The sequence below is a fragment of the Artemia franciscana genome, chromosome 5 (genome assembly GCF_032884065.1).
Source record: "Artemia franciscana chromosome 5, ASM3288406v1, whole genome shotgun sequence".
Taxonomy (NCBI): Eukaryota; Metazoa; Arthropoda; class Branchiopoda; order Anostraca; family Artemiidae; genus Artemia; species Artemia franciscana.
This window is the reverse complement of record NC_088867.1, coordinates 26,753,489-26,766,276: the sequence shown is the minus strand read 5'-3', so window position 1 is coordinate 26,766,276 and position 12,788 is coordinate 26,753,489. Positions and strand designations below refer to the sequence as shown.

At 33.8% G+C, this 12,788-nt stretch overlaps 1 protein-coding gene across 1 annotated transcript in view; it reads right to left on the bottom strand.

Moving 5' to 3' along the window:
- LOC136027188 (tRNA N6-adenosine threonylcarbamoyltransferase, mitochondrial-like) overlaps positions 1 to 12,079 on the bottom strand; it is a 373,253-nt gene extending 361,174 nt beyond the window's left edge. The window contains exon 1 of the mRNA XM_065704201.1: positions 11,977 to 12,079. The gene's annotated coding sequence lies outside the window, so the exon portion shown is untranslated. The remainder of the gene's footprint in view (positions 1 to 11,976) is intronic.
- Positions 12,080 to 12,788: the final 709 nt, after the last annotated feature.

The following is a 12,788-nucleotide window of genomic DNA, read 5'->3' as shown; positions in this document are numbered from 1 at the left end:
AAAATCCAAATAAAAACCAATTCAAAGCCCGTTTCATTTTCACTGACCTAGGTACTTTACAGATCAAAACCGATTAACATACAAAATATAAAACCATATAATATAAACCCTAAAACCGTATGTTAAAATATAAAACATATATAAAAATATAAAACAATATAAATATAAAGATATAAAATATAGAACATATAAAACGATTCGAATCCTGTTCTTTTCACTGTTCTTGGTACTTTTACACCAACACTGATTAAAACCCCCTTTAATTTTTGCAGTTCCTGGTACTTTTACTGGTCAAATTTATTCAAATAACCGTTTCATTGTCTCTGTTATTTATGCTTTTATCAGTCGAATCGATTCAAATATCATTTCATTGTCTCTTTTCTTGATACTTTTAAAGATCAGACTGTTTAAAACCTCCACTTTATTTTCTTGTTTGTTGGTACTTCTACTGGTAAAGTCGATTCAAATCAACATTTGATTTTCGTTCTTCTTGAAACTTTTAATGATCAATCTGTTTCAACCATATTTCATTTTCATTGTTCTTGGTACTGTAACTGATTAAATTGATTCAAATACTCATTTCAGTATCGCTGTTGTTGGTACTTTTAGCAGTCAAATCGATTTAAATCTCATTTCATTGTCTATGTTCTTGATACTTTTACAGATCAAACCTATTCAAATCCCATTTTATTTTCATTGTTCTTGGTACTTTTACGGATCAAATCGATTAAAATTCCTTTAGTTTTCAGGGTTCTTCGTACTTTTACCGATAAAATCAATCCAAACACCGTTTCATCTTTACTTTCCTTGGTACTGTGATAGATCAAATCGATTAAAATCCCCTTCATTTTCATAATTCTTGGCACATTTACATATAAAACCGATTCAAATCCCGTTCCATTTCCACTGTTCTTGGTACTTTTACAGATCAAAACCGATTGAAACTTCCTTTCATTTTCACAGTTCTTGGTACTTAAAACAGATCAAACTGACTCAAATACTCATTTCAGTGTCACTGTTATTGATACTTTTAGTGGTCAAATCGATTCAAATATCATTTCATTGCCCCTGCTCTTGATACTTTTATTGGTCATACCTATTCAAATCCCGTTTCATTTTCACTGTTCTTGATAATTTATAAATAAAATCGATTAAAATTCCCTTTCACCATGCCGCCATCTATAGCTATAGTTAGCGATAATGCCACTTATGACTTTGGTTAGGTAGATGGCAGCACTAGGGGAATCCCCATTATGTGTGGTCTTATAAAAGTGCCAGTACCAGGATTCAAAGGGGTAGGGACCAGCTCGGTACGTTGAAAGGATACTATTTGTAACATAATTCGTTTTAAGTTAAGCGTCAATGATGCAGCAGGTTTCAGACTTTTATAGTGAGAAGAGGAGGGAAAACCCAAGCTCTTGTTTGTAGTGATTTGTGTTGGTTTCAAGCTTGATTTGCATTTTCAATTTAAGTTTCACTTATTTTAAGATTTATTTATTCATTTATATTAGTACCTATTGTATGTTTGTTCGCTATGATTGTTTATTAAATTTCTGTTCGTTTTAGGTTTCAATGCCTCATGATGCAGGCATTGATTAGGTTCGAAGCCTGAATGATGCAGCAGGTTTCAGACTTTTATAGTGAGGAGAGGAGGGAAAACCCAAGCTCTTGTTTGTAGTGATTTTATTTTGGTTTCATGCTTGATTTGCATTTTCAATCTAAGTTTCACTTGTTTTAAGATTTTTTTATTCATTTATATTAGTACCTATTGTATGTTTGTTCGCTATGATTGTTTATTTTATTTCTGTTCGTTTTAGGTTTCATTTATACCTCAATAGCAAAATATATTTGTTAGTTTTAAGCTTGATTTGCATATTCAATTTTAACTTTATTCGTTTTAAGATTTATTTATTCATTTATATTATTAACTTTTTATGTTTTTTGCTATGATTGTTTTTTAATTTTTGCTGGGTTTCATTTATTCACTAATAGTAATTTCTGGTCGTTTTGAGTTCGAGTTATTGTAAGTTTATATTTCTTCTGATCTCAAGTTTAATATAGCCTTTATTTTTCTTTGAAAAATTTCTTTTTCAAGAAATTTCGAGGGCCACAGAGGGAGGACCAGGGGTCAACTCCCAAGGCCTTTGGAATAAAATATAGATAATAATTTGTTTTTTTGGGGAAGGGGTGTCGGGCCATGGAGGGATCACCAGGGACCAGCTGCAAAGATTTATCAATTACTGACATTTTTCGAGGAACGAAGGGGTATCAGGCTATGGAGGACCAAGATTCAGCTCACATTTGTTTTGGAAAGAAATATTGTAAATAAATTGTTGTTTTTTCTTCAGGGAGGGAGGGCGTTGGGCCATGTAGAGAAAGTCAGGAGTCAGGTCCCTTAATTATTGGAATAAAATAGCTTTCATACGTTTTTGTGTGGGGGTGAGGGTTAGACCTATCTGATCTGTGAATACTTTCAGAGCCTTCGTATAAGAACCTTATTTCTCCCCAGGACATAAAATACAACACTTACCCCCAGGCTCTGGGGGGGGGGGTGTATTGACCCTTGAGTTTTTGTTATATGATCTTTTGACTTACTTTAACAAAATGGCTATTTCAAAAATTCAATCAGATGAAATTGGGGTAAAAAGGGCAGAAGGGCTAATCCTCTTTTGAATCTTAAACAAGGAACTAGAGCTTTCAATTCGTAATAGAATGATCCCCTAATGAAGTTTAGACTGCCGTTCCTTCCACAAAAAACATTATATGTCTTGGGACATGATTTACCATATTTGCCCCCAGGTTCTGGGGGTTATGAAAACCTCTGAGTTTTGGTTACATGATCTGTGGTCTATTTTGGACTTAAGGAATATATCAAAAATTCGATTGGATCCATTTTGGGAAAAGACAGCTGTTGGAGGGGGACCGTTGCCATCATATTGCTCTTGACTCTCAAAAGGAAACTAGAAATTTCTATTTCTAGTCATTTGAGGATCCTTCGAAGTTTACATGACCATTTCTTCCATAAAAATTTTATATACCCTGGGTATAAGTTACAGCCCTTCCCCCAGGTTATAGTGGGGTTATACTGAATCCAAAATTTTTGTTGTCTGATTGTTGGACTATTTCAAACATACTGGCAATCTATAATTTTGATCAGATGCATTTAAGGAAAAGAGGGTGTGTGGGGGAGGAGTAGATACCTTTTGGCTCATAAAAAGGCAACTAGAACTTTCAATTTCTATCAAATGAGCCACCTCTGACGTTTATACGACCAACCATTACATAGGTCCTTATATGCCCCATGGGCATAACTTAAAACACTATCCGCTGGCCTCTGGGGGTTCGTGTCAACCCCAGAGTTTTTGTTATATAGTGTATTTTTTTTTGTATATAGTATTTGTATATTGAGTATATAGTTGCCCTCTGATCACTTTTGATTCTTAATAAGAGCATTAGAACTTCTGATTTTCAATCGAGTTAGCCCCCTCTGAAGTTTATACCTACACCCCTTCCATATGAACTGCCTCTGGGAAAAGAACATTGGAGCCATATGGCCTTTACTATAGGCAACGCTAAAGCGTTGCAAAGTATTGAAATTGAAACTAACATGTTTCTATAAAACAAAATAATTAACTTTCGGGTCATTCACAAAATAATGAACTTCCATATTATTCATTAGATTTATTTCAGAGAGAGTTCAATGACAAAGTTCATTCAAATTATAGATGTAAATTTTCTTTTTCCATTTAAAAGTAAACTTCTTTCAAAATTATAAGCTATATAAATCATAACATTTACTAAACCTGACAGTAATAAATTACTGTCTGCAGAATATGTAGCTATAAAATATCAATTTTCAATAAATGTTCATTTCAATTTTAAATGGTAGGTTTTTAACCTTTTCTCCTAGCAAAAAAAGGAACAAGGCACTACTTTATAGGTCCCTTTAAGGGCCCAGAATCTGTCAAGGTATTTATTAATATATATGAATATTTATTATATATATATATATATATATATATATATATATATATATATATATATATATATATATATATATATATATATTAATATGTATATATTTAAATGTTTATTTGTTTATAATGGCATAGATAAATACATTTAGAAACAGCATAGAAATCTGTTTATTTTCATTTTTTATTAAATCACATTTTGTTTTTATTATTATCACGTTTTATTAATATTTTTTGAATATATATATATATATATATATATATATATATATATATATATATATATATATATATATATATATATATATATATATATATATATATATATATATATCTCCAAAAAAAAACTAGTAAATAGCCCAGAAGTTCATTATTTTGTGAATGACCTGAAAGTTAATTATTTTGTTTTATCTAAATATCTTAGTTTCAATTTGAATACTTTAGAATTTCTAGTAATGATGATTGCTGTATATGTGATTGAAATATTTAGACTTTTGTACCTATTTTCACTGTCTTTAATAAAATGGTTTTATCTTCATTTAAATGTTTATTTGTTTATAATGGCATAGATAAATACATTTAGAAACAGCATAGAAATCTGTTTATTTTCATTTTTTATTAAATCACATTTTGTTTTTATTATTATCACGTTTTATTAATATTTTTTGAACTAAACTAATCTATAGTTTATTGTTTTTATTCTTGTGTCAGGTATTTGTTACATGTCCATGATTAAATTAAAAAAAAAAAAAAAATTTTACCTGAAAGTAAGGAGCAATGTTAAAACTTAAGACAAACAAAATTATTACGTATATTAAGGAGGTTGCCCCCTCCTCAACATCTAGTTCTTTATACTAAAGTTTCTATTAATTTAAAAAAATCTTCTTATTGTTCTAATGAAACAACCCTTGAGTTTCTGTTGTCGTTATTAAGGAGTTGGGACAAAATTCAAACTGTAGTGTAAAAAACGTGTTGTTTAGGAGCGATAAACCCCTTCATATATGTAATAATTTCTGCTCATTTGAAGTTTAAATGTTGCTCCTTACTTTAAGTTAAGAAACTTATTTTTCCATTTAATTCCTAATATTTTTTTTTTTTAAGTGCCAGGAAATCCAGCTTCATTTTGATGGGAAAATCTCCCCTCCCTATGGGAAGATCCTCTAGACAATTCAATCCCATGAAAATTTACCCTGAGCAAGTACCCATAACATCTCTATAAATAAAATTAAGTCAGCAAAGAGAGAGTAAGAGAAATAAAAAAAAGTACAGAAATTCTGGCAAATCACCTCAGTTTACAATGTCCCATGAAAAGCTTACCCCCAGAAACTTCTCTGCCCAAGGAAAATTTTCCCTGTGAAAAATCCCCTAGGACTAAATCCACCCCTCCCCTCCACCCAAAAAATGTACACAAACTTCCCAAAAATATATAGGCTACTATGCATAAACAAGGCATATTTTATAGCTTATACACCATTCCCCACAGGCTGTGGGGGTCATGTTACTTCCAAAGGCATAGTTATTAGACCTTTAAACTATGCTGAAAAAAATGGCCAGCTCAAAATTTTGATCAATCAATCTTTGGGGAAAAGGGGCCATTGAAGGTTGGCTAGTTGCCCTCCAATATTTTTGGTCACTTAATAACGGCTCTAAACCTTTTATGCTTTCTATGCTTTGCATTTTATTCTTTCTACCCCTTGGATATCAGTTTCTGAAACTTGTAATAAGTCCACCTTAAAATATCTAAATTTGACTCACAAAATGTAATATGATTATTGTTTTTCAATGTTTTAACATTCCCAGTTGCACTTTCATATTATTTAAATCAATAAAATCATTATAGTCTCGTGCAAAGAAATGGTTCCAGAACAAGTACAGGACAGGGACTAACATATTTTCTCAAGTCTACACAAAACATTTAAGATGGCTTAGGACTGGACAGTAAGAAGTCCCTTGGACAACAGGTATGAATATGCAATCCTGGAGCCATCTTGGTCACAGCATCACTTTCTGCACTTGCTAATGCTCTTAAATGAACCAGAGTTAAAATCTTGCACAAGCAACCTCAAGCCTATGAACTCTAACAAGCCTATGTCTAAAAATGAACTCAAGTCTATAAACTCATTATATACGGTATTCATGTCTAAAAATATTATGCTATTATGGGAGGGGGCAGCCCATATAGGATAATTTAGCTAGGAGAATGTTTTTTAGCCCACTAAAAAAAAAAAAAAATACAAGAAGATTTATCCATAGATCAGAATCTAGTGCAAATGCTTTGTTGTTTAGAAAGCTATAATTTCTCCTTGAGTGGTACCATTCCTCAAGGTCACCCTGCATTGCTATTTACAATCATGGATTTGGCCAGGCAAACATACAAAGGGTCGACACTGATACGACTATGAGGCCATGTAAGCAGGATGTCACCTTTTAGAGATAGAGACTGACAAATGAACTTATCAAAGAGCAGAGACCAAAACCCATCTCAAAGCACCAGAACAGCTCAAACCTTTTATACCAGGCCAATTATTGTCAGGCTATTCATCAATTTGAATACATATTGGTAAAAATGTAGATTTTGCTTACAGCCAAAAGTTATGTCTGACCACATTAGAGGGAGGAAGGATGAGTTATGAGAGCAGCCATGTTTATATCTGGGTTTACCTAAGACTCTAGTATAGTGGTGCCAAACAGCCTAGATTAATGTGAAAGTGAAAGAGTTAAATAGAGTTATCTAAAAAACTGTACTCAAAAGTAGATATAAAGAGGGTATAAGTCTAAGAGCAGTCCAGTACATAAGGATACATGTTAGGAAATTAATTCCTGCTTCATAATGTTACCTTAAATAACCTTAAATTGCAGCTTGGAGCAATCTAAGGATTTTCCTTGTAGAAACTCCAGAGTTGATAGTAAATGACACAGTTGAATATGTACACTTGACTAGTTCAAGTGCTTCCCAGTTATACTACCATTCTTTCATTGACAATTTGTTGTCAACAAAATAATTTGTTGATTAAGTATGTAGAGTAATCCTAGTTAACATATTTTGCAAGGGGAGAACCTTTATCTTCATGGTAAAATTCTAGTTTAGTGACTTCTTACTATTTTGGAAAGGGGTTAGGTTAAGAAAATGAAACTTTCAGGGATGGGTCTACAGGCTAAAGTATGTCCTGGGAAGATATTTTGAAGTACCTATCTCTACTCCTTCTCCCTCTAGAGGGCCCTCACCTTTGATGATCTTTAAAAATATGTGTGTTATAAAAGTGAAACCTTGCAAAATAGATCTTCTGCTTGAATGAAGTACAACAAAATTGTTTCCTAAAGTATGTCCTGGGAAGATATTTTGAAGTACCTATCTCTACTCCTTCTCCCTCTAGAGGGCCCTCACCTTTGATGATCTTTAAAAATATGTGTGTTATGAAAGTGAAACCTTGCAAAATAGATCTTCTGCTTGAATGAAGTACAACAAAATTGTTTCCAGCTTCACAACTTTGCTCAACCCCAATTTATAAGGTTTTAAAGGTATGCAAATAAATTTCCTAAATTTAAAAAAAGAGCTAAGAGCTCATATGGCACTTGTGACGAGGCAAGAAGAGCTATGAGCCAAGAGCTCATATGGTATGAGCTCTGACCAAATTCTAAGAATCAATAGATTGATTTAAAAGGAAAATCAGAGGCTTAATGCTGGTCAGGATTTAAAATAAGAGCTCTGAGTCACTCACAATGACCTTCTAAATATCAAAATTCATTAAAATTCAATCACCTACTTGTAAGTTATAAATACCTCCTTTTTTCTAATTTTTCCTCTCCCTTTAGCCCCCCAGATGGTCAAATCTGGGAAAACGACTTTATGAAGTCAATTTGTGCAGCTCCATGACACACCAACCAATTTTCAACATCCTAGCAAGTCCAGAAGCACCAAACTTGCCAAATCACTGAATTCCTCCCTCCAACTCCCCCAAAGAGAGCAAATCCAGTACGGTGACGTCAATCATGTAACTATGACATTTGCTTATCCTATCCACCAAGCTTCATCCTGATTCCTCCACTCTAAGTGTTTTCCAAGATTTCCGATTTCCCCCTCCAACTCCCCCCAATGTCAACAGATCTGGTCGGGATTTGAAATAAGAGCTCTGAGACATGAATTCCTCCTAAATATCAAATTTCATTAAGATCTGGTCATCTGTTCTTAAGTTAAAAATACCTCAATTTTTCTAATTTTTCCAAATTAACACCCCCCAGCTCCTCCAAAGAGAACAGACCTGTTCTAATTATGTCAATCATGTATCTAGAACTTATGCTTATTCTTCCCATCAAGTTTCATCCTGATCTCTCTACTCTAAGCATTTACCAAGATTTCTGTTTCCCTCCTCCAACCACCTATGTCCCCGGGATCCAATTCAAGTCAAAAATGGAGCATCTGAGACATAAGATCCTTCTATATATCAAGTTTCATTAAGATCCAATCACCTATTCATAAGATAAAAATACCCAAATTTTCATGTTTTCCAAGAATTCTGGTTTCTCCCTCCAACTCCCCCCAATGTCACAGGATCTGGTCGGAATTTAAAATAAGAGCTTTAAAGCATAAGATCCTTCTAAATATCAAATTTCATGTAGATCTGGTCACCTTTTGTAAGTTACAAATACCTAATTTTTCTGAATTACTCCCCCCTCCCCCAGCTCCACCAAAGAGAGTGGATCTGTCTGGTTATGTCAGTCATGTATCTTAGATTTGTTTTTGTTCTTCCCATCAAGTTTCATCCTGATCTTTCTGCTTTTAGTATTTTCTAAGATTTCCAGTCCCCCCCCCCAATTGACGCAGGATCCAGTTGAGATTTAAAATAAGAGATCTGAATTATGAAGTCCTTCTAAATATGAAGTTTCATGAAGATCCAATCACTCCTTTGTAAGTTAAAAATACATCATTTTTTCTAATTTTTCAAAATTAGCCCTCCCCCCCCCCCCCAATAGAGCAGATCCATTCCAATTATGTCAATCATGTATCTAAGACTTCTGCTTATTTTTCCCACCAAGTTTTATCCCAATTCCTCCCCTCTAAGTGTTTTCCATAATTTTAGGTCCCCCCCCAATGTCACCTGATCTGGTTGGGATTTAACATAAGAGCTTTGAGACACAATATCCTTCCAAACATCAAATTTCATTAAGATCTGATCAACTGTTCAAAAGTTAAAAATACTTCATTTTTTCTATTTTTTCCAAATTACCCCCCCCCCCTAGATGGTTAAGTCGGGAAAATGACTATTTCTAATTTAATCAGGTCCAGTTCCTGATATACCTGCCAAATTTCATTGTCCTAGCTTACCTGGAAGTGCCTAAAGTAGCAAAACTGGGACTGACAGACAGACCGACAGAATTAGCAGTTTCTATATGTCACTTGGTTAATACCAAGTGCCATAAAACCATTGATATGGCTCAGAATTCTAATCAAATAACAGGAATTGCATTTTCAGAACTAAAGGCAGAGAAAAAGCAACTGGTAACTGAAAATTAAGGTAAAATGTTGTTTTGTCAAAATTTCAATAGGTATAGAACTGTCATGTAGGTAAATTTCAGGGCCCTCTAAAGGGGAGAAGGAGTAGATGTGGGTACTTTAAACACCTTCCCAATATATACTTTAGCCTGTAGACCCATCCCTGAAAGTTTCATTTTCCTAACCTAACCCCTTTCTGAGAAAGCAAAAAGTCACTAAGCTAGAACTTTACCAAATATTGACAAATTAGGTTAGGTTAGATGGCACTTGGGTCTTTGTTTATTAAGGATTTTGAAAAAAGAGAATAGCAGCACAAATCAGTGTTGCCACTTATGCCCCATTTCGCGACATTATGCCGCAATTCTGAGAGAAATGCCGCATAAAATTTTGATCATGCTGCATGCTGCAATTATGCTGTAAAATGGCTTTTTATACAGCATTTGTTCCCGTATGTAAAATTTATCCAACTTTAAGTTTCTTATCTTTCGCAAATGTCTTTGTTGCATAAAATGGGGATGTCAAAGTTTTGTGGAAGTCAATTATGGACCTTAATTAATGACCTGTTAGTCAGCAGCTTGTCCCCTGGGAGGCCAGTGTGTTTGAAGGGGGTTGAGTTATTTTTGCAGGTTTGATGAAACTTTGACATTTGAGTTTCTAAGTTCATCTCATGACTTCATGACCTCTGTCAGCTCAGCCCAAGTGTTTTCATACCAAGTGTTTTCAGAAGTGTTTAACACTTCTTCATCTCGATCAAACATTAGACAAAAATGCCATTGATGAAGATTAATTTCAGAATTATTTTTTTCAATCTTTTTTTTGTAAGTATATAATTTATATTTTAGTGTTAAAAAGGAGTCATAATAATCAAAAGTCTCTATTATTGGTTTTAAAGAAGGAAACATGCTAGAACAAAAAGATAGAACAAAAGACATAACATAGTTTAAAGATAAAAGTATAATTTACAAACTATATATCTGCTGCAGCATGTCTCCCTGTGGTTATAAACTGTGCTATTCCAGACATTTATGTGCTTTACTCAAAACACTACATGCTCTGAACAAAACACTACAAATAAATAATATAGCCTATTTGACTGTTCTTTAGCCTACTAAGATTAAAATGAGGATGATTGTACATTATAGCTTAAATTTCAGTTTTTAAATTCTTGTTCTATACTGTGTTCTATTCTTGTTATATTTGTGCCATAAATATTTAAAAATATGATAGAAAAACTGAAAATACCAGGAAAGAAGTGAAGATAAGGGTTCTCCCCCTGTAAAATATCTTAAATAGGATTATTCTGGATATTATGAAGTAAGAATTGTTTTCTTAACATGCTTCTTTATGTATGACTGCTCCTAGGCTTAACCAAAGAAAGTAAAAAGAATGAAACACAAATGGAATGGCTACATTAAAAACAACTTTGATGACAATGGTTTGGCTAGGTTCTAAAACATTCTGATTTTCCTTGCTTATACAAAAACTAGTAAAATTTATTGTATTGTAGCTACATTTATTAGGCTATGTGGTGCTCAAGACTTGTATCAGTTATTATTTTGAGATATTAGAAGCCCTCTCAGCCAGATGGCCTACAGGCCACACCATTGCACTTTAATTCAATAAAATTCACAGGTTTGATTTCCCATCTGTGATATACAGCTTGGGAACCTTGTTGCTGACTTGGACTGATATAACCTTCTCACATGAATATAATTTTTAAAGTTTAAAATCTTTTCAGTAAAATTCTAGTTAATTGACTTCTTGCTATCTTGGAAAGGGTTTAGGTTAGGAAAATGAAACTTTCAGGGATAGGTCTACATGCTATAGTATATCCTGGGAAGGTATTTTAAAGTACCCACCTCCACTCCTCCCTCTAAAGGGCCCTGAAATTTGCCTACATGACAGGTCTATACCTATTGAAATTTTGACAAAACAACATTTACCTTAATTTTCAGTTACTAGTTGCCTTTTCTCTACCTTTAGTTCTGAAAATGCAATTCCTGTTATTTGAGTAGAATTTTGAGCCATATCAATGTTTTTTTTTTTCAAAATTTAGGAAATGTATTTGCATATCTTTAAAACCTTATAAAATGGGATTGAGCAAAGTTATGAAGCTGAAAACGATTTTGTTGTAGTTCAATTGAGCAGAAGATCTATTTTGCAAGGTTTCACTTTTATAACACACATATTTTAAAGGTCGTCAAATGTCAGGGCCCTCTAGAGGGAGAAGGAGTGGAGGTATGTACTTTAAAATACCTTCCTGGTACATACATTAGCCTGTAGGCTCATCCCTGAAAGTTTCATTTTCCTAACCTAAACCCTTTCCAAGATAGCAAGAAGTCAATTAACTAGAATTTTATTATCTTTTCCAATATCCTTCAAAAACGGCATCACTATTTTCCAGGTTATCATCTAAATTTTTTAGCCCTCCAAGAAAAGGGAATAAATTGACAGGGTCATGCCTCCCTCTTAAGAAATCGATTACTTTTTCTGTCTTTTCCCAATTCTCACCTTGCAATCTAAGTTGTAATTGATTATTAATGTCTCCTCTAGAACCAGTTTCTGTTGAGATACTCTTCCTTATTGCACTCTGATATAACCACGTCGCTCATAATTTGAATCAGTTGCTTTGAAAAGACAAACAGTGCTTCCACTTTTTTTCTGAAAATCAGTAATTACCTTAAATTGCATTGTCCAGCTAAATAAGGATTAAATCCTGTAAAATTGCTGGTAGTGATGATGATGGTTGGACATCTTAACGGCATCCCACTCAGTTCGCCATGGCTTTTATGACCATTCTCCATCAACAGCTCTTTTAAAGGCAGCAGTACTGGGGGTAGTGACCGCTTTTTCGGTGAGCGAATTCCACAAACTCACTATTCTGTTAGTGAAGAAGTTATTGTGTAGTCTAATGGCAGCTCTCTTCTGATATAGTTTCCGACTATGCCCCCTAGTTCTGGCAGACCAGTCATGTCAAAATGGCTTATTTCATGGAGAGTTAGAATTCAGGAGCTTATGCGCCATAATAATATTACCCCTTTTACGTCTGTAGACAAGAGTGGGGAGTTTTAGTTTCTTCAGAAGAGATGAGTAGTTTAAGTATTTGCATTCCTCAATTGCTTTCGTAGCCCATCTCTGAACTGCTTCTAACTTCTGCTGGTCACCTTTGTTGAGGGGGCTAGCAACACACATGCTAAACTCCAAATTAGGTCTAACCAATGCCTTATAAAATTTAGTCATCACCATAGGTGGCCTACTAGTGATTGTTCTTTCTATAATGCCCAGGGTTTGGAGTGCTTTGGCTACACCTGTCTGTGTGTGTA